The sequence below is a fragment of the Schistocerca nitens genome, chromosome 2 (genome assembly GCF_023898315.1).
Source record: "Schistocerca nitens isolate TAMUIC-IGC-003100 chromosome 2, iqSchNite1.1, whole genome shotgun sequence".
Classification (NCBI taxonomy): domain Eukaryota; kingdom Metazoa; phylum Arthropoda; class Insecta; order Orthoptera; family Acrididae; genus Schistocerca; species Schistocerca nitens.
Window position 1 is genome coordinate 1,182,622,393 of NC_064615.1, and position 20,224 is coordinate 1,182,642,616.

Consider the following 20,224-nt stretch of genomic DNA (forward strand, 5'->3'; position numbering starts at 1 on the left):
GACCACCAGTGGTGTCGCCCATGCACTGTGAGTTACAGGCTCCAGCACGCCAGCGGCCTGGAGCCGATCAAGTTCCTGCTTGACCGCTGGCTGTAAGGCCACCGGAATGGGCCGAGCCCGGAAAAAACGAGGCTGTGCATCCGGCCGTAGGGTGAGTGAGCCTAAGAGCCGAAAGCACATCCGAGATCCAGTGCAAACAACGACGCAAAAGTGGAACACAGATTATCCAAGTCCTGAAAGGGAACAGCTGTGGAAACGATCTTAACTTCGTCGGAAATTGAAAAGCCAAACAGTTGAAACGCATCCAGGCCAAAAATATTCGAAGCCGATGGATGGTCGACGACAAATAGGGTAAGGAGCCTGGGAGCACGCTTGTACGTCGCCTGGACGACGAACTGCCCACGAAGGGGAATGGAACTGTCTCTGTAGTCGACCAAACGGCGAGAGGGAGGCGACAAAGAAGGAGAGCCCAGCTGGGTATATGTCGCCATGTAAATCAAGGAAACGGTAACCCCAGTGTCGACCTGAAAACTGACATCGTCTGTGAAAATGCGGATCGTGAGGAAAAGCTTCCGTGGTGATGAGTCATCCTGTGGAACGACCGATTGCAGAGCATGGATGTTATCTTGAGGCCCAGGAGGGGCAGGACTGGAGCGAGTCGAGCGACTACGACAAACCAATCGGATGTGGCTCTCCTTGTTACACAGCGTGCACGTTTTCCAGCGGTGGGGACAATCAACCCGCGAATGGGCAGTAAAGCACTGGGCAACATGGAAGTGGGTCGCCCGACCAGAGGTGCCGATGCCATAGAGACAACTGACAACTAGGGGTCCTAACGGCGCTGGCCTCTGTCAGCCGGGCCACGTCGACGGCTCGAGAGCGGAACCCGCCATGATGCCATGATCGCTGCCACATGAGGTCGCGCCATAAGAAGCTTGTTAGCCGCTTGAGCAATTTCAAAGGAGTGGGCAATGTGGAGAATCTCTTCCAAGGAGGGGTTGTCGAGTTTCAACACCGCAGTACAGACCTCAGGATCGCGAGCCACCTGAACCACCACATCCCGGATCAGGGAGTCCACATATGAAGCCTTACACTGCTGATTGGTGCACGTAAAATCGCATCGATGGCTGAGACCCTGCAAGTCTGTGACCCAGGAACGATATGATTCACCAAGCTGTTTATGGTACTGGTGGAACTCCAGCCCAGAGGCGACCACGTCGTAGCATAGGGAATAATAGTTTGTCAGCAAAAGGCAGATCTCCTGGAACGAAAGAGCCACAGGATTGGACAACAGTGCCAACTTCCGGAGAAGAAAGAAAGTGTCCGGAGAGACCCAAGACAAAAACAACGAGCATTCCAAGGAGTCGTCTGTGACTTGAAAATCCGTGAAATGTTGTTTCAGCCAATGTAAGTAGGTTCCCCAGTCCTCTTTAGCGTCATTAAACGCTGGAAACGACGACGGACGCGGGAAAGCATCAGACACCCAAGGACTCTGAAACTGTTACGGTAACGCGTTCTGGGCAACTTTGTCCGTTAGCAACTGCAGCGACTTTTGTAAGATGTCTGACTGGATCTGCTCCTGCTGCATAAGCTGCTGCTGTTGCTCCAGCAGACAGACCAACTTCGCCTCCATACCAACAGCGACTACCGTTTACCTCGTCGCCAAAACGTTCTAACTGCGACCGGGACGGTCGCGGGGTTGAAATGATGGAAAGCGCGTCAGGACCTGCGGAGAGGCCCGCAAACAACAACACAACGGGAGAGGACAGACACGACCAATGAAGGACAGAACGAACAACAACAAAATCGAACAAAGGAGTCACAAGGAAACCTAACAAACACGTCCACTCGTACACAGAACTAGGAAGTAAGTAAGCTGTCTAACGCGAGGCGATGTGTCCACAGATGTACGCGAGATTAGACTGGCTGGCTGAGCTTTTCATTCCCATATGGGCAGGGGAGGGCTGTCAGCGGCACAATCCGCCGCTCTTCAGCCGAGTGACACGATAACTAAAACAAGAATAAAATGACACATACATAAGGAAATAAAAAAGAGGAACATAAAACAGAGTAAGGGGAGAAAATGGAGGTAAAAATACACTGAAATGGAGACCTTCATGGGGGACAGTTAAAAAAGTCACCAGAAAGTTAAAAAACACAGTTGGCGATTCTTAAAACACAGAGAAGACACTGAATGCGCATGCACAGGTCAAAAGTTGGCCACAGTATTAAAAACACTCTGAAACGACACACTTAAAACCCACTTGGAGCACACACGACGAAGAATAAAACTACCAGGTGGGACCTGCCAAGGGAAAGGTCAGAGAGGATGGAAAAGGAGGGGAGAGCATGGGGCAGCTGGGGAAGTGGCGGGATGAAGAGAGAAGGGGTAACCGTGGGTTCACGAAGAGGCAGAAGACACGTGGGGTGGGAGAGGAAAAGGGAAGACAGGGCAGGAGGGATCGCAGAGCCACTGAAAGGAGGCACAAGAGATGGAGGGGGAGTAGGAGGGGGAATCCGCTCAGGAGGAAGGAGGGGGAGGAGAGGGAGCCCTGAGGAGGAGGCAGGAAGAGGGTGTTAGAATTGGTAGGAAGGGTAGATGTCAGGGTGAAGCGCATCATCCGGGAGGGGTAGACGGTGGAAGTTGTGTTGGGAAAGGAGATGGAGAGTGTGGAGATGGAGAGAGGGAGGGACACAACGGTAAAGGCGCGGCAACTGGTTGGGGGTGGAGAGGAAGGGAGACACCAGGGGGTGAGGGGGATCAAGGCGGCGGACAATATATAGTGTGTGGATGTGTTCAAGGAAAAGGAGAAGGTGGGGGAAGGGGATGAGGTCATAGAGGATGCGCGTGGGGGCTGGCTGAGCGAGAGGCAGGCGCTTAAGTACGCTATCGGGAGCGCCGCTATTGGCCGCTGGAACCACGTGTTCCACTGTCGCGCCCTCACACTAAAAGCGGGCCAGGAGGCATGTGCCGCCACAGCTTACAGCGCGATGGTGCAGAGACTTCTAGGGATCTTCGACGTCCATGACATCTGGAGGGGATTCAAATTCCGCAGCACGTGGTACCAGATCTTACATTTCGATAATATTGTCCTCAAGTACATCGCCCTTGTATAGACCCTCTATATACTCCTTCCCCCTTTCTGTTTCCCTTCTTTGCTTACAACTGGGTTTCCATCTGAGCTCTTGATATTCATACAAGTGGTTCTCTTTTCTCCAAAGGTCTCTTTAATTTTCCTGTAGGCAGTATCTATCTTACCCCTAGTGAGATAAGCGTCTACATCCTTACATTTGTCCTCTAGCCATCCCTGCTTAGCCATCCAGCCCTCGTCATTTTACCTACTTGATCCTCGGCTGCCTTCACTATTTCGTACCTCAAAGCTACCCATTCTTCTTCTACTGTATATCTTTCCACCATTCCTGTCAGTTGTTCCATTATGCTCTCCCTGAAACTTTGTACAACCTCTGGTTCTTTCAGTTTATCCAGGTCCCATCTCCTTTAATTTCCACCTTTTTGCAGTTTCTTCGGTTTTAATCTACCAATAGATTGTGGTTAGAGTCCACATCTGCCCCTGGAAATGTCTTACAGTTTAAAACCTGGTTCCTTAATCTCTGTCTTACCATTATATAATCTATCTGATACCTTCTAATATCTCCAGGTTTCTTCCATGTAAACAACCTTCTTTCATGATTCTTGAACCATGTGTTAGCTATGATTAAGTTATGCTCTGTGCCAAATTCTACCAGGCGGCTTCCTCATTCATTTCTTAGCCCCAGTCCATATTCACCTACTATGTTTCCTTCTCTCCCTTTTCCTACTATAGAATTCCAGTCACCCATGACTATTAAATTTTCGTCTCCCTTCACTACCTGAATAATTTATTTTATAATTCTATTACATATAACTACGCTCAAAAGTTACGCTGGGCAGTGGAACACTATGTAACTTATACAGCATGGAGTGGAATGCTGCCACCTTAGGTTGCAATGGGTGGTTCGAAGAACTATGAATTATTATACCTGTAGCTGTGTCTCTCCTATAAATATCATTACTGAAAAATTTTCCTTGCAACGAAACTGACAAATCTAGGAACAGTTTCTCTTTTAATGTCACAAATGCGGCGTTTTTGCTAAGTAATTTAATTATGTTTTACTACAAATTATTAATAACTGGTACGTTCTTACTTCAACATTATTACTCGGTTATTTTGTGCGATTAGGATGGCCTTAGTCCCAATTCATTTTATCATAGACGCTCGCACGTACATGAGTCAGAAGTTTTACGTACATGGATATAACTGTTGGGAAAGGCTTTATCCTGTTTTAATAGGACCTTTAACATTTTGACCTTAAGTAGTGTAAGGTGGCGTGGTCTCCTTCATTTCTTACTTATTCCATCCTCACAATCGTATTCTGCACGTCAAGACGCTTTATTCGAACCCAAACTCGATAAGGTAGAGTCAATTTTGTATGAATTCATGTAAACGATATCCAGATCTAATAAGTAAATCGCAAGTCCGCACTGAGGTTGAAAAACTCGAGACTGGCTCACACAACAAGATGGCCACAGGAATTTTCGTTCTAAAGAGGAAACCAGCCTGCTGGGAAGACTGTCGCTTCAGAGGGCTGGGTCAACAACATACCTACCTCAGACAAAGCGACCGCACAGAGAGAAGACAGCTTTTGCCAGAGCGAAGGGATAACGACCCCTGTGTTCGACTTAAAAGCAAATTCTGCTACATTGTGTGGGAGTGCCCAGAAGACGCATTTTTTCATGGACTGACTGCGTAGTTACAGAGTTCTCACAGGGGGATGGTATACGCCTAATGGAGATGCTACAGATTTCCACATTGGTCGACTTAAACGAAACGTCATTCTCCCGTTTAAAAGAGCAACGCTGATTAGCGGAATGTTTCTGCCGCAAACAGCCAGAGGAGTGAGGGAAGACAGCGAATGATTACCCTTGCAACTTTTCCAGAAAGAGGAGCCATTCCGTTATCTCTCTTGGAGCGGGAACACGTAACGAGATTGAGTGCACTTGTACGTGTACGTAAAGAGCGAGGAACAAAGCCTCTTCTCAGTACTTCTCTGGGAGAGCACCTCTGTCGTTAGCGAATCGGAGTGACAGTCTATACTGAGTTGTTCGCGATTAATCGTTGTTCACTGTGATGGCCGCCACATTTATTGTGCGGTGTGAACACGGACAGAGTACTAGTTAAACGCCTGCGAGCGAGTATTGAGTGGCATTGCGGTAGACTGGTTATCTGACCGGTGTACCACGCCAGTAGTTAGACTAGGGGCGGATAGGAGTCCTTGACTTAATCAAGGCATAGGGAGAGTTTGATTGGCGAAGGTCAAACTGAGGTCCCTAACAGTATACTCCACTACATATCTCATGCAACAGCTTTGACTGTACCTAGAAAAGTTGTTCAAGTTGTGTAGGCGCAGCTCTCAGCCATTCTGCTGAGTAAATAACATTCTTAAAGAAAAGGGAGAAAAGAACCATTCCATACTGTGTAAAATAATAGCATTCCTATCCATAAATCTATTGTTCCGAAAAGAACCCGGAAATTTATTATCATTTCATAAGAAAAAGTTGCACTAGATTTCTCAGAATTTTTGTAATAAATAATATTTTTCGTTCGTTTGATGTTTTTCTTATACTAACTAGCAATACTCCCGTACCCAAGCACTCCACTAGTTACGTAAGAATATATAGATTATTTTTGTGTCTTTTCCTTACAGCGGATGACTCCAGAAGATATTTGTTGCTGAATGTTTTTCAAGCAGTTCTTGTTGGTACATTAGGAGCGTCTATCTGACTTCTGTAGTAGTACGAGGTGGAAATTGTTTCTTGCAGGAGCCAATGGGTACTTGTTGGATCTATCCATTGCGCAACTTCACAAACAATACAACCCACACACTCACAGTAGACATAGACCTTATCCCTTTCTTTGTTCGCTTCTTGGCATGGCTAAATTTCTGATAAACTCTTTTACTCCTTTGTATACAGTGAAGCACCTGATGATTTCGCGAAACCGGTCAGTTTCTCCAACAAAGAATGCCAACAGTTGCAGCGGTCTGGTTTATTCAAATCATTGAATATTTCGTCTGTGATAGCCCAGCATATAAAGTAGTGTGAACAAAATAATAATATAGAGATCACACAGACAGGCAGATTGCATTTCGTATAGAGTATTTTCAACACTCTTTCAAGTTTTCTCATCTTTAAAATCGGGAAATGGAGAAAAAGTACACGTTAATGAAACGTGTGGAAGGAAGGAAAGAAGAGTGTGTTTGACGTCTCGTCGACATCGAAGCCGTTAGAGACGGATTGTATCAAGGATGTGTAAGGAAATCGGCCGTGCCCCTCAAAGGAACCATCCTAGAATTTGTCTGGGGCGATTTACGGAAATCACGGGAAAACTCAATCTGGATGGTCGGATGCAGGATTGAATCGTCGTCGTCCCGAATGCGAGTCCAGTGTGTTAGACATGGAGCCATTTTGCTCGCTGCAACGAACGTTAACAACTAATCTCTAGGTGATGACATTCTGCACATTTTGCCTGTGACGCAGAATAACTGAAATCACGAATCGAAGAACTTAATAGCGTAGGTTCCAGGTCCGGAAGTAGGCTGGAAAATTAAATACAATAACATAAAATTAATACCTTTGGTTGGGAAAGTCCAGATGACATTTTTATCAACATGAAGTGGCAGATGGAGGGCGCCTTTCCATATTAAGAAGTTTAGTGACTCCCATCACATACACTGTGATCAAAAGTATCCGGACACCCACAAAAACATACGTTTTTCATATTAGCTGCATTGTGCTGCCACCCACTGCCAGGTACTCCATATCAGCGACCTCAGTAGTCATTACACATCATGAGAGAGCAGAATGGGGAGCTCCGCGGAACTCACGGACTTCGAACGTGGCGATTGGGTGTCACTTGTGCGATATTTGCACACTCCTAACCATCCCTAGGTCCACTATTTCCGATGTGATAGTGCACTGGAAACGTGAAGGCACACGTACAGCACAAAAGCGTACAGGCCGACCTCATCTGCTGACTGACAGAGACCTCCGACAGTTGAAGGGGGTCGTAATGTGTGATGGGCACACATCTATCCAGATCATCACACAGGAATTACAAACTGCATCAGGATCCACTGCAAGTACTATGGAAGTGAGGCAGGAAGAAAGAAAATTTGGATTTCATGGTCGAGCGGCTGCATCACCCCAGTAAACGCCAAATGACTCCTCGCTTGGTGTAAGGATCGTAGACACTGGACGATTTAACAGTGGAAAAACGGTGTGCGGAGTGAGGAATCACGGTACACAATGTGGCGATCCGATGGCAGGGCGTGCGTGTGGCGAATGACCGGTGTACGTCATCTGCCAGCGTGTGTAGAGCCAACAGTAAAATTCGGAGGCGGTGGTGTTATGGTGTTTTCGTGTTTTTCATGGAGGGGGCTTACACGCCTTGTCGTTTTGCGTGGCACTATCACATCACAGGCCTACATTGATGTTTTAAGCGCCTTCTTGCTTCCCACTGCTGAAGAGCTGTTCGGGGATAGCGATTGCATCTTTCAACACGATCGAGAACCTCTTCATAATTCACGGCCTGTGGCGGAGTGGTTACAGGACAATAACATCCTTGTAATGGACTGGCCTGAATCCTATAGAACACCTTTTGGATGTTTTGGAACGCTGATTTCGTGCCAGGCCCCACCTACCGACATCGATACCTCTCCTCAGTGCAGCATTCCGTGCAGAATGGGCTGCCATTCCCCAAGAAAGATTCCAGCACCTGATTGTACGTATGCCTGAAAGAGTGGAAGCTGTTATCAAGGCTAAGAGTGGGCCGACACCATATTGAATTCCAGCATTACTAATGGAGGGCGCCACGAGCTTGTAAGTCATTTTCAGCCAGGTGTCCGGAAATTTTTGATCACATAAAAACTAAAATATTGTTCATATGTGGTATTTGAAATTTTGAAGTAAATTGGACACTGCGTGTTGGAAGAGGAGACACAGTGATTATTATTAGTATCTAAAAATGATGACGGACAAAGGTAACGAAAACACCAACCGTGGATCAGAACTTAGGCGTGTTCCAGTGGGCCGACTGCTGCCTACAACGCAGTACGAGGGACGATCTGCTGTGTGATCGTAGGACTCGTGATCAGCACGTCGCCAAACCCTCCTGCCGTTATTAGCAGTAGATCAATCCTGGTGATGGCTGTCATTTTGCCTCACGAGGCTGAATGGAGCCTTGTTACAGACCTTGCTATGTCAGAAAAGAACTCAGAAGCTACTAGACATCGAACCCGGTTCCTTCTGCGACGACGGCCATCCCGCTACTTGTTTGCTTTATATCTGTTTCTTCGTCGTTTTTCTTCTGCGGTTAGGTGTCGCATGACGTCTCTGAAATCCTTGAATGAAAAATTGGCTCGAATTTTTGTTACAAAATGTGATCAGTGAGCTGCTCATGGATGCTGAGCTACCGTGCCTGCTGCGATATCATTGGTACTTATTTTAATTTTACAATGAAGTCTGCTTTCTTAAATGCACGGACCAGTTTAATGTCAGAACTTAGGCCTGTTCCAGTGGGCCGACTGCTGCCTACAACGCAGTACGAGGGACGATCTGCTGTGTGATCGTAGGACACGTGATCAGCACGTCGCCAAACCCTCCTGCCGTTATTAGCAGTAGATCAATCCTGGTTCCAGCCTATGTTCGATGCCGACGTGCCATAATGACTCACAGAGGGCAGGTGTCAGCATTAGCGTTGCGGGGTATATGGAGCGTCTCGGGAGAACACAGGAAAAACTCCAGTAATAGTCGTAATGATGAAACGGAGCGATTTATCTGACGTCCAAAACAGTGTGATCATTAGTTTTTGTGCCAAGGGTGGAGGAATTTCGGGAACGACTAACTTTCTTAACCATTCGCGCGCCATCTTGCTTAAAGTATACGGTGTATGGCAAAATGGCGCTCTCCGAACTGTGGCGCACCACGGGTCACAGATGACAGAGGCGAACGACGTCTGCAGAGATATGTACTCGCAGTTGTTCAGCAACCCGCCCAGATGAAGCAGCGGGATACCAACAGTGTCTGGAATTTGCACGCCAATACTCAACTGGACGTCCACTGACTGGCGACAAGTATCCTTTCCAGATGGATCATATTTGATGCTCCACTGGACAGCTGACTGTTGGGGAGCACGGCGCGAAACGTCTAAAAGCAAACAGCCTGGCACAATCGTCGGAATGGTGCAGTCAGGAGGAGGGAGCGTTATGGTCTGGGGAGTGTTTTCGTGGCACTGTCTGGGTGATGTCGTCATTCTGGAATGCACAGTGGTTCAGCGTAAGAGTGCGTCTGTCCTTGGGGACCACGTCCATCCCCCGCACGGCGGCATCTAACGACGCAGTATGTCACGCAGCTCGCTCTGTTCGAAGAGCACCAGGACGGCTTACGGTACTCTGCTGACCACCAGACTCCCGGGGTTTAAACCCAATCGAGAATTTGTGAGACCAGCTCTATTGAAATGTACGCACCATGTATCCTCATCCCAGAACCGCAGAGCACCTGGTCACGGCAGTGGAGTCGGCATTGCTTCACATCCCTGTCGGTACGTTCCACAACCTCACTGACTCCCTTCCTGGAAGTCTCGCAGCGGTCCGCGGAGCAAAACTTGATAGTTGAGTCTTTTGACAGGTGGTTATATTAATGTGACTAGATAGAGTAATACTCAATGGTTGATGATACTCTTATTGACCGCAATTTGTAGTTGAGTACAGAGGTTTACTTGCCACAAATTGATAGTCTACTACTTGAACAGTTTTGCATCTAAATGCGTCCTATAGGATATTAAGATCTAGGTTTTCCTTAGTTATCCTAAATCATTAATACGAAAACTGGTAACCTACAGTTTCTCCAATATGACGAAGGCACGGTGCATCATTCTTGGACCGCCATTTAATCCACTTTCTGTCCTATATTATACACAGTGATATAGGTAACAGTAATTGAATACAACATGAAATAGTGATTAATTATAATTTCCTTGTTTATTATAATTCAACATAAATTCAATTCAGTTATAAGAAGTTTCGTTTTCGGGCGTACTGCAAACATCACAGATTGAGTGACACGTTTGGGTGACCAGTGAAGCTGTTAATGCGTCTGTCATATAGTTTTGACGGTTCAAATGGCTCTGAGCACTATGGGACTTAACTTCTGAGGTCATCAGTCCCCTAGAACTTAGAACTACTTAAACCTAACCAACCTAAGGACATCACACACATCCATGCCCGATGCAGGATTCGAACCTGCGACCGTAGCGGTCGCGCGGTTCCAGACTGTAGCGCCTAGACCCGCTCGGCCACTCCGGCCGGCATAGTTTTGATACAATAAGCGATTTTTGTATCCGTTAAAAATGCTGTAACCTTTCTTAATTTGTTTATATGAACAAGAATAGAGTTTACATCTAAATAATAATCATTATAATGATTACAAATAGTTCTTAAAAACTTTTACAACATTCGATAGAGATTGTTCTGGTACGAAAAGATAGACAGTGCACAGAGAAGATTAACATCCAGATTTACATCTACATACACACGTACACCGCAAGGCAGAGTGCTGTGCGTGGCAGAGGATACCTTGTACTACTACTAGTCATTTCCTTTCCTGTTCTGCTCGCTAACAAAGCGAGGGATACGTGACTGTCCCTACGCCCCCCTACGAGTGCTAGTTTCTCTTATCTTCGTCGCCCTTACATGGAATCTATATTGATAACAATGGAATGGTTCTGCAGTCAGTTTCAAATCCCGGTTCTCAATATTTGTCTCTACAGTGTTCCTTGACAAGAACACCGCGATCCGTCCTGGGATTGCCTTTTGAGTTCACAAGGCATCTCGATAACACGTGCTTGTTCAGAACTACGGTATCAGATTAGCAGCCCGCTTCTGAATTTCTTCGATGTCTTTCTTTAATCCGACTTGGTGGCAATTTGCGCTAGTGTCCTATACGCAGTCTTCTTTACGGATGAAACAATGTTTCCTAAAACTCTCCCGATAAATCTCTCCTTACCTACCATAGTCCTTACACGCTCATTCCATTTCACACTGTTCTGTAGAGCTATGCCTTGATATTTAATCGACGTCACTTTGGCAAGCAGCTCACTACTAGTGGTGTATTCGAGCACTACGACACTGTTTTTCCTACTAATTTGTATTAACTTACTTTTTCTACGTTTAGAGCTAGCTGCCACTCATCACACCAATTATAATTTTGTCTGCGTCATGGCGACTCAACGATGACACCTTGTAAACCACAGCATCATCAGACTGCGTTCATACACTCCTTTATATCATTTATGTACACATGGAATAAAAGCGGTCCGATGCCACTTTCCCGGTACACTCCTGAAGATATCCTTACTTCTCATTAAAACTGTCCTTCGAGTACAGCTTACTGGTTTTCGATTCACGCACATATATGGGAACCTGTTCCGAATTGCTTGTACCTTTGTTAACAGTCTGCAATGGGACAACGTGACAAAGCTTTTCGGCAGTACGTATAGAATCTGCCTGTTGCCCTCGTCCATAATCAGGAGGATACCATGTGAGAAAACGACAATCTCAGTTTCGCACGAGCGATGCTTTGTAAGACCGCGCGGAAATCTGCTGCATTCAAACTGGGAATGCTCAAGAATTCTGTAGCAAACCGATGTTAAGGATCTTGGCCTGTAATTTTGCGGGTCCCTTCTTTTACTATTCTTATATACAGGAGTCACCTTCATTATCTTTTTCAATCGTTGGGACTCTGCGCTGGCCGAGAGATTCGCGATAAGTGCAAACAAAGTTAGGGGCCAAAGCCGAAGAGTAATGTTTGTAAACCCGAACTGGCATTCCATCCAGATCTGGCGACTTCTTTTCAACTCTTTCAGTTGGTTCCACACGCCAGGAATGCTTGTTACTATATCGTCCACACGGGACTACGTGCGATGTTCAAACGACGCCATATTTGTACGATTCTCCTGCGTAAACGATTTCTTAAATGCGAAATTTAAACCTTCGGCTTTCGTTTTGCTGTCTTCTACAGCTACACCAGACTGTTCAACGAGTGACCAGATGGAAGCCCTAGACCCGCTTAGCGATTTTACCTACGACCAGAATTTTCTCGGGTTCTAGGTCAGATCTTTTGCTGTGTTTGGCGGTGGTAGTTGTATGCTTCTCACGATTTTCTACTAATTTCCGCCTGCGTCATTTGCACGTTCCCACTCGAACCGAGAGTGCAACAGCCATCGTTTCCTCACCAGTTTCCGAACTACGTTGTCAAACCAACTTGAGTGTTCTCCGTCCGTATTCCACTTACTCGGCACATAATTCTACAGAGCACGGTTTAAAATCCGTTCAGCCTTTGCACATAATTCCTCTACGTCCATCATACTGGAACTAAGCGATGTCAATTCATTGTCCAAGTGGGATGCTAACAATTAGTTACCTGCTCCTTCTAGCGAAAATTCTCTGCTAGCCTTCTTGATGGATTTATTAACTATAGTAACCATTGTCGCTATAGTAACAGCGATAACGTCAGGGTCACTTAAAAATCAGCTCACGAGGGGAGAGAATGCCTTTAGTCCTACCAGTGAAGGAAAATTTGAAGAAAATATTCATTTAGTGGCAAATTTTGGTACAGTGGTAGAGGGGACGTGATACATTACAGTCTAAAAATTCTGACTAGCGAGATTTGAGCGTTGGTGTGGAAAATGGGCGTTTTAAGGTCACTTTATGTTTTTCTTGACTACCTAGAAAACCGCGGTACGCGGCGAAAATGTTTCCCAGTACAAAATTAAACTACATTAAATTCCCTAGAAATAAGGTCATACACGTTTTTCCCAGGACAAATGGTTTCCTCGTTACAGGAGCCGAAAAAATGGCAGATTATTAGAAATGAAACTTTAATAGTATGCAATCTGTGTATGCTTCTAAATAACGTGGATTAAGAACAAATATTAGATGTGTTTACCACATCTAAGTGCAATACAACCGTATTATGGGACAAATTATGTTCTGGGGGTGTAACAGTGGGGAAAAGTCGGGATGGAGCTTAGAAGCATGAGGGAGGGTACGTGGCAGATTGTGGTCATGAACTCCCCTCCTCCACAGGTTGCAAAGTGAAGACCGAGGGGGCAGTTGGCCAGTCTGTCTATAGTACTGCGTAAACACGAAAAGCAACTACAGGGTGTTCCACAAAGTTATACCGACACTTTCGCAGCGTGCCTCAAGAGTGACTAGCGACGCAATGTGCGTAGATTTCCGGTGGTGTCTACTTTCCACAATGTGCGTTAACACTTTATGGAACACAGATCTTAATTACTAATAATGCTAACGCAAGAAACGCATATGACCATAATCTACATAACTCTCTGCACACTGTTCTACAATGCTAGGGAGAAAATTGATTCTTGCTCATCCTGCACGGCAGCTGTAGTGGTCTTTCAGGAGAGACAAGTTCCCCCACCAGGGGTGCCGCTCGCTTTTCAGTTTGCAGTGTACACCTCCCAGGGATTTTTATGCAGTTGCTTCATATGAGTAGACAAAATAACCTCACTGAGCTCGTGTTCATAGAGTGGGACTATTTTCAATTAATTAACAACAAAAAATAAATACTCACTTGACAAAGCCATAAGCTCAACGGCTGGAGTTATCAACAGTCTACCACACTGAAGAGACCGTTTACAAGACTGCTGTCAGGAGGATGTCAAATGCATTACCCTGGCATCAGCTCTCCTACTATCCGAAGAGGCCAAAAGGGGTAAATTGGATCCCTCTGCGACAGCTAAAGAAGGTGTTTCGAAACTTCAGATACTTCAACCCAAGCCAAGCAATTTACGCTCCGAGACAAACAAGCGTCGCCCCACGAAGGAATTATGCAAACTGGTCACAAATTGGTATTCGTAGAAATATCAAAGAAAAATGCAAAATCTTAAATGTTTGTGGCCGATGGATGAATATGTGACACTGTACCGCAATTTAACAGCACAGCTAGCGTAGGTAGTAAACAGGGGACGAATCGACACGAGGGCGTAATGTCTTTGCAAATTTCATTCCGTCCACTCAGTTGGACAGTAACTACACTGCAGATGTCGGCATTTGAGAGAGGACGTGTAGCTAGACTCAGAGAAGTCGGTTCGAGGAATCGGCGTATCGCTCAACATTTGAACTGGGACAGCGCGACTGAACGACGATGTGGTCAGGCATGGGTGAAGCGTGGCCACACACAGCGTCAGGAAGGGAGCCGCCGACCCACAGAAACGACGGAACGTGATCACCGGACAACAGCCAGAGTCGCACTCAAAGCCCTGGATTCGTCGTTATCATCGATCCTACGACCAACTGGTGTTTCAGTGACCACAAGGGCCGTTAATAGACGGCTCACAGAAAGGGGGATGAGCTCACAGCGCCCCTTCTGCCGACTACCATTGACCACCACCATCAAGCCCGTTTATTGTGGTGTCAGGCATACTCGACCTAAAATCTCATTGGCTGCAGTATAATTGTCTTCCGTGACCAATTTCGCTTCGATCTGACCCCCGAAGACCAAGGAAGACGCCCAGGATGGCTGTGGGATAGCAGACTGTCTTCTGCCACACTGATCAACCACCATTTCACAGCAGGACTACTCTGGTTGTCATTATGGGCAGGACCCTCCAACCAGTTAGGGATTTTGAATCTAAAGCACCGATTGGGCAGAATTTCACCTCAGGAGGATATCCAACAATTCTCTCAATGAATGCCATGCTGAATAACATCTTGCGTAAGGGCCAGAGGCAGTCCAATACTTTACTGACGTGATCAGTTTGTGAAGCTCTTTCTCTTGAATAAGTCATCCAGTTTTTCTGAGACTGTAATAATTTATTTGTCAGTATATGTGCAACACGTCTATCAATTTCCGTCCCACTCAGATAGTTCCTTTGTGATGCGTCGCGTTTTTCCACTTCTCTTAGAGTGTATTGCAGTAGATTTAAACATGATCAGTCCCATTCCATCAGAAATATTGATACCCACCTTCGTAGATGCACTGTGGGTGTCTAGTGACTCCCCTCGGTGCAGCCCACTTTCTAAATGCCAGCAATTCCTGAATGGAACAGATCTAAGCTGTCTATCATTACATAATTATTAATGGGAGTGGTAGAATAGTTTTCTGGTCACTCATTAATTCACCACTAATAACTAGAACATTGACCTCTAGATTATGTCCCATAAATGTTCGATGGCATTCATGTCGGGTGAAGTCGGTCGCCACATCATTCACTCGAATTGTCCAGAATGTTCTTCAAAAGAATGGCTTACAGTTGTGGCTGAGTGACGTGGTGCATAGTCACCCATTAAAATTCCGTCGCAGGTGAGAGCAAACGTTCTTCAAGTAGCCGAACGCAGATTGGGTGCTCTGATCCAACTGAACCGATCATCCCCTGGAAATAGGTATTACATGTAAACACAGCCCACACCATTATGGAGTCTCTACCAGCTTGCGTCGTTGACGACTTGGGTCCGTGGCTACGTGGGCTCTGAGCCACACACGAACCCTACCAGTGGCTCTTATCGACGGAAACCGGGACCCGTCTGACCGAGCCAGGGTTTTTTAGTCGTTCGAGAGTGCAGCCGATGTTGTCGCGAACCCAGGAGAGGCGCCGCAGGCGATGTCGTGCTCTCAGCAAAGGCACCCGCGCTGATCGTCTGCTACCCTAACCCATTAACGCCAGATTTCGCCGTACTGACCTAACGGATGCGTTCGCCATAGGTCGCACACTGATTTGTGCGGTTATTTCGGACAGTGTTGCTTGTTTGTTAGCACAGAAAACTCTACGCAAACGCCGCTGCTCTAGGTCGTTAAGTGAGGTCGTCGGCCTGTCCGTTGTTCGTGGTGGGAGACAATGCCTGAAATGTGGTATTCTCGGCTGCCTGTTAGTTCCCGTCGTGCGGCCATAACCACGTCGCAAACTTTTTCGCGTGAGTCACATGCGTACAAATGACTGCTGTGCCTTTTATACCTGGGTACGTCACACAACCGCCACCTGTATGCGCGCATATCTCTATCCCATCTCTCTGCCACCTCAGTGTTTTATTACTTTATCACACAACAGTACACAAAAACAGTATAAAATTATCCCCTCCGAAAAACATATAAAACAAAGAAATCAAATTTTGTAAAACTTTCATCTTAAAAGTGCAATTTAAACACACGTCTTTACAGCGCATATACCCTCCTATTTACTCAGACTGCAGTATTATCACTGCAAATGAGTAGTAGCAGTGAGACGTGAAAAACCGAAACACATTCACTTTGACACTCACGTTAGCAAAATTGCACTTCATTGATATTTATATTCATATTTGAATATAAATAATTAGAACAAAGGAACCTAAGTAATCCAACGGCCTCGCAACCGGATCCCGTCATATCTAGCAAGCGGGGTGCACTCATCCCTTGTGAGGTCAATTGAGGTCAAGTAGCGGCGCTGGTCACGAAAACTGACAACGGTGGAGGAACGATGTGCTGATCACATGCCCCTCCATATCCGCATCCAGGGACGCCTATTTAAGAGGATGACTCGTCTGTGGGTCGTTTCCTTTGTGCCTATAGTAGCCCGTATGGACGGAGAGCAGTAAAAATCTACATTAAGTGCGACTTAGCGGCAAAAGAAAAAAAATATTTATTGCAATTCCTTTGTGCAAGCTACCAGCTGGAATGCAACGTATCTTTTTGAATTCAAGTGGTTAAGTACTGACTAGACAATAGTTCACGATTCGTATTATAATTCTCAATAAAGGAAAAGTCTAGGATAAAATATTGCATGCAGATAAAAACACAGTGAAATTTCATTTAAAGCACCACATTTTCTTAGTTGTGTATACTTGTTGTGAAGTTAGTGAGAGGCCAGTGCAAAACACTGAAACTAAGGTACAGCAGTTCTCCAGCATCTTACCATAGCTATGGACACGTAGAAAAACGTTGCCGGCGCCTCCACATTCGTTGACGCGCAAATGGAGACTTGCTTAACAACACTGCAACACTTCGATTAACAGTATTGTCAACGTCTACACACAGACGGTCCTCTTCATATTGCCTATTTAGAAGTGTTTCCCTCTCCATCACACGTCCACTGATACTTACAGCCGCCCACCTTCCTACTCCTACTTGACCAATATTTCCTCACTAGCAACAAATGATTATGTCAAAAGAGCTACAGTACCCTTTTGAGCAATAGTAAAGTAACTGCCCTTTACCAAGGTTTTCCAATATAAAGCTTTAATTGGGTTGTTATACTTCATGGTAAATGATTCCACATGTATAAAACCAAATGTGAATATGATAACTTACAAAAATTAAACATATATTTGAACAAGTTAGATGGCCGACAGACAGATGCCTCTACAAACTTCTCAGGCAGTGCGTATACACAGTGGAATACACACAGCGAATGCAGAAAAATTCAGGGAACAACACTAGCCTCTAAATGTGGAGAAACTAATAAAAAATGTTTACGGGCATAGCCTTAGCGTTAAAAGCTAATTTCAGGAAAGTTGTGTGGTCCATCACTACAACAAACAAATCGAGATAATCTTTTATTATTAACAGTGAGAGGTGGCATGAGCCCCCTCTCATATTTCTATCTTACGATTCTCCTTTCTAATTGCATGCGGTGGGAAGTTGCTATTCCTTCACACGCGGACTTCCCATGCAGCGTCTCTCGTCACCCGGGTGGTCCAGTGACAGGCGGGCTCTTCTGACTTTGAAAGGGTAAGCCGACAGGTGTGAGGGGTCGAGTGAATGCTTTCCAGACGCCGACATTGTCAAGAGCACGCCCGCAGAGGCCGGAAGTAGCGGCTGGGCTAGAGGTTCCGTTACTTCGCAGAAACTTAGCGAAAACACTTTCTGGCGGGCTACCAGCGAGGCGTGGGAATGACTTGTGTACCCAGGCAGTTGTGGCGGGAAAATTCCTGCGCTTTCTGCAAAATAGTAACTGTGATTAGCTTGCTCAGGGCATAGCTCCGTGACGTAGCAAAATCAGCGAAGAAATTGGCGCCAAGAATCTCCATTGGTGGAATGGTAGTGTTCCGGCAATGGAGTGGAATTTTCCGCCGGTTTTCGAGTTGCTGATTGGAACGTTTAACCAAGGCCACTGTCGTGGGGGCGGGAATGTTCTGTGTTCGGCCTGTGCGGGTGCTCTAGGTAGTCGGCTCTCCCCTTCCGGTCGAGGACGTCGAAGCAACCAGCTATCGCCTACGGTACGCCAGATCATGTTCTGGCAGTTAAGAAGACAGTTTGGTAATGTATGTCCGCAGCACCGGCAGATAGGGATTTTCCTAGGTGATAATCAGAGCTCAGCAGAGCGCGCCTGTTCGTCTTTTTCTAACTTTGTTCTGTCTTGAGTAGCAGCAATTAATGTTGGGTTAGTTGTGTGTCTCTCTTATGATTTAAGTAGCAAGGAATTGGCTCCACATACCACTTCGTCTTAAACCTCACAATCTAGTTTAGGGACAACTTCACCTTCACAGCGTTTGTTTGTGTATCCAATTTGAGCCGATTTGATGTATTATAAATTAGAATTCATGTGTTTTTGTTTATCATTTTGTGTTTAGTCTTAATAAATCATATTGTTATTTTGGACAGAACTTTCATTCTATTAATCGGTAGAGCAACCCATCATTTCTCTCTACGTAATGAAACCTTCGTTTATTTAACTTATTTATCAAATTAAATTATTGCAGGCGCCAAACTCTTTTCTACTCCACTTGCAGGGTCTATTACAGTCAGTTCGCGTTTCTTTTTAATCCTTGTGCAACAGCAAAAGTCGGAGTTAGAATAGGGGGGGGCTTAGAGCATCATTTATATATGTAGATTCTAGAATTTAGTGTTAAATACACTGCTAGCGCCGGCACCTCGCAACAGCAGAGGCATTTCATGTAAAGCGTCAATAATTTAAAAACGTGTTTAAATTGCCGTGTATCTGTACTGAATACCACATGGTCATTTAAATTTACAAGTGCTTTAATTTTGAATGAAAACTAGTCTTTTGAAACTTAAACAACGAAACTGTGCAGGGTTTCGAGCACCTCACATTTGCTTTACCAGTATTAAAAAATGAAGTAAACTAACTCTCATACTTTGCACTTTATCATGTGTTTCCTATGAATCTAATTTAGAACAAATTGTAATCTACCTCACAGGATATTTTGTATAAGATTTCTGAACTTTCCATTATTATTTAATATGTGTTATTGTTATTTGGTTGCTTATATATGCATGCATGATTGCAGAGCTAAATGTGTGTAGAATGGTATTTTCACGACCTCCTCCCCTTCTCACCAGCAGTCGTCCTTGCAGTGTAGGCTTTGCAAACTGTACATTACTGTCTGGTCCGTTACTCAGAACTGTTCGCCGGTTGCCTATCTATTTTCGGGACATGCCGCTACGCGTTTCACACATTCGCCATACGTATACTGCACTCAGGCCCTGTTTAAGACCAGAGCCACACAACCGTGCGCTTGGAGCGCCAAGCTAACAGGGGCGCTAAAGAGTTTTATTTATTTATGAGAAATAAATAAAGGTGCCAGCTGCGCCTATACAGGAGCACAGGACGTGTTGCAGTTAGCAGCAGCTGCTTGGGGAAAGAAGCTGAGAGGAGCACCCAGGAGCAGGATTTGTAGTCGGTGCTGTAACAGTTAGCAGCGAAAATTATCACGGTGAAAGTGTGAGAGGAGAAAGGGGAGAGGGGGAGCTGCGAAATGATAAGTAGCTTGCATGGAAAAATGCTCTAGAATCGGTCTTGTACGCGTCCTGTACTTAATTATTACAACATGCCCGCAAGACTTCGATAGCCGCACAGTGGTACACTGAGACTTCTCGTTCTATATACCAGTGGGTGCCTTCTTTGTATTGGTGGCTGCCACCAGCAATTTAATGTCCTATGGAAATGAAGCGATTTATTTATTTATCTCTGTACGTTTAGACCTGTGGTTTGCGTCCCACTGCGCTCCTCTTGGAGCAGCCTGTGGGCTGAGTCAAAATCTAATTAGAAAATTCCGATCGATACTCAGCGGCGTGTCTCCCTGTAAGAAGTGGAGGCGCTGCGGGCTCACTTAAAACTTTCCCCTCCCATTTATTACGTCCCAGCAGCCGGCGGCCACCGAGGGGAGCGGG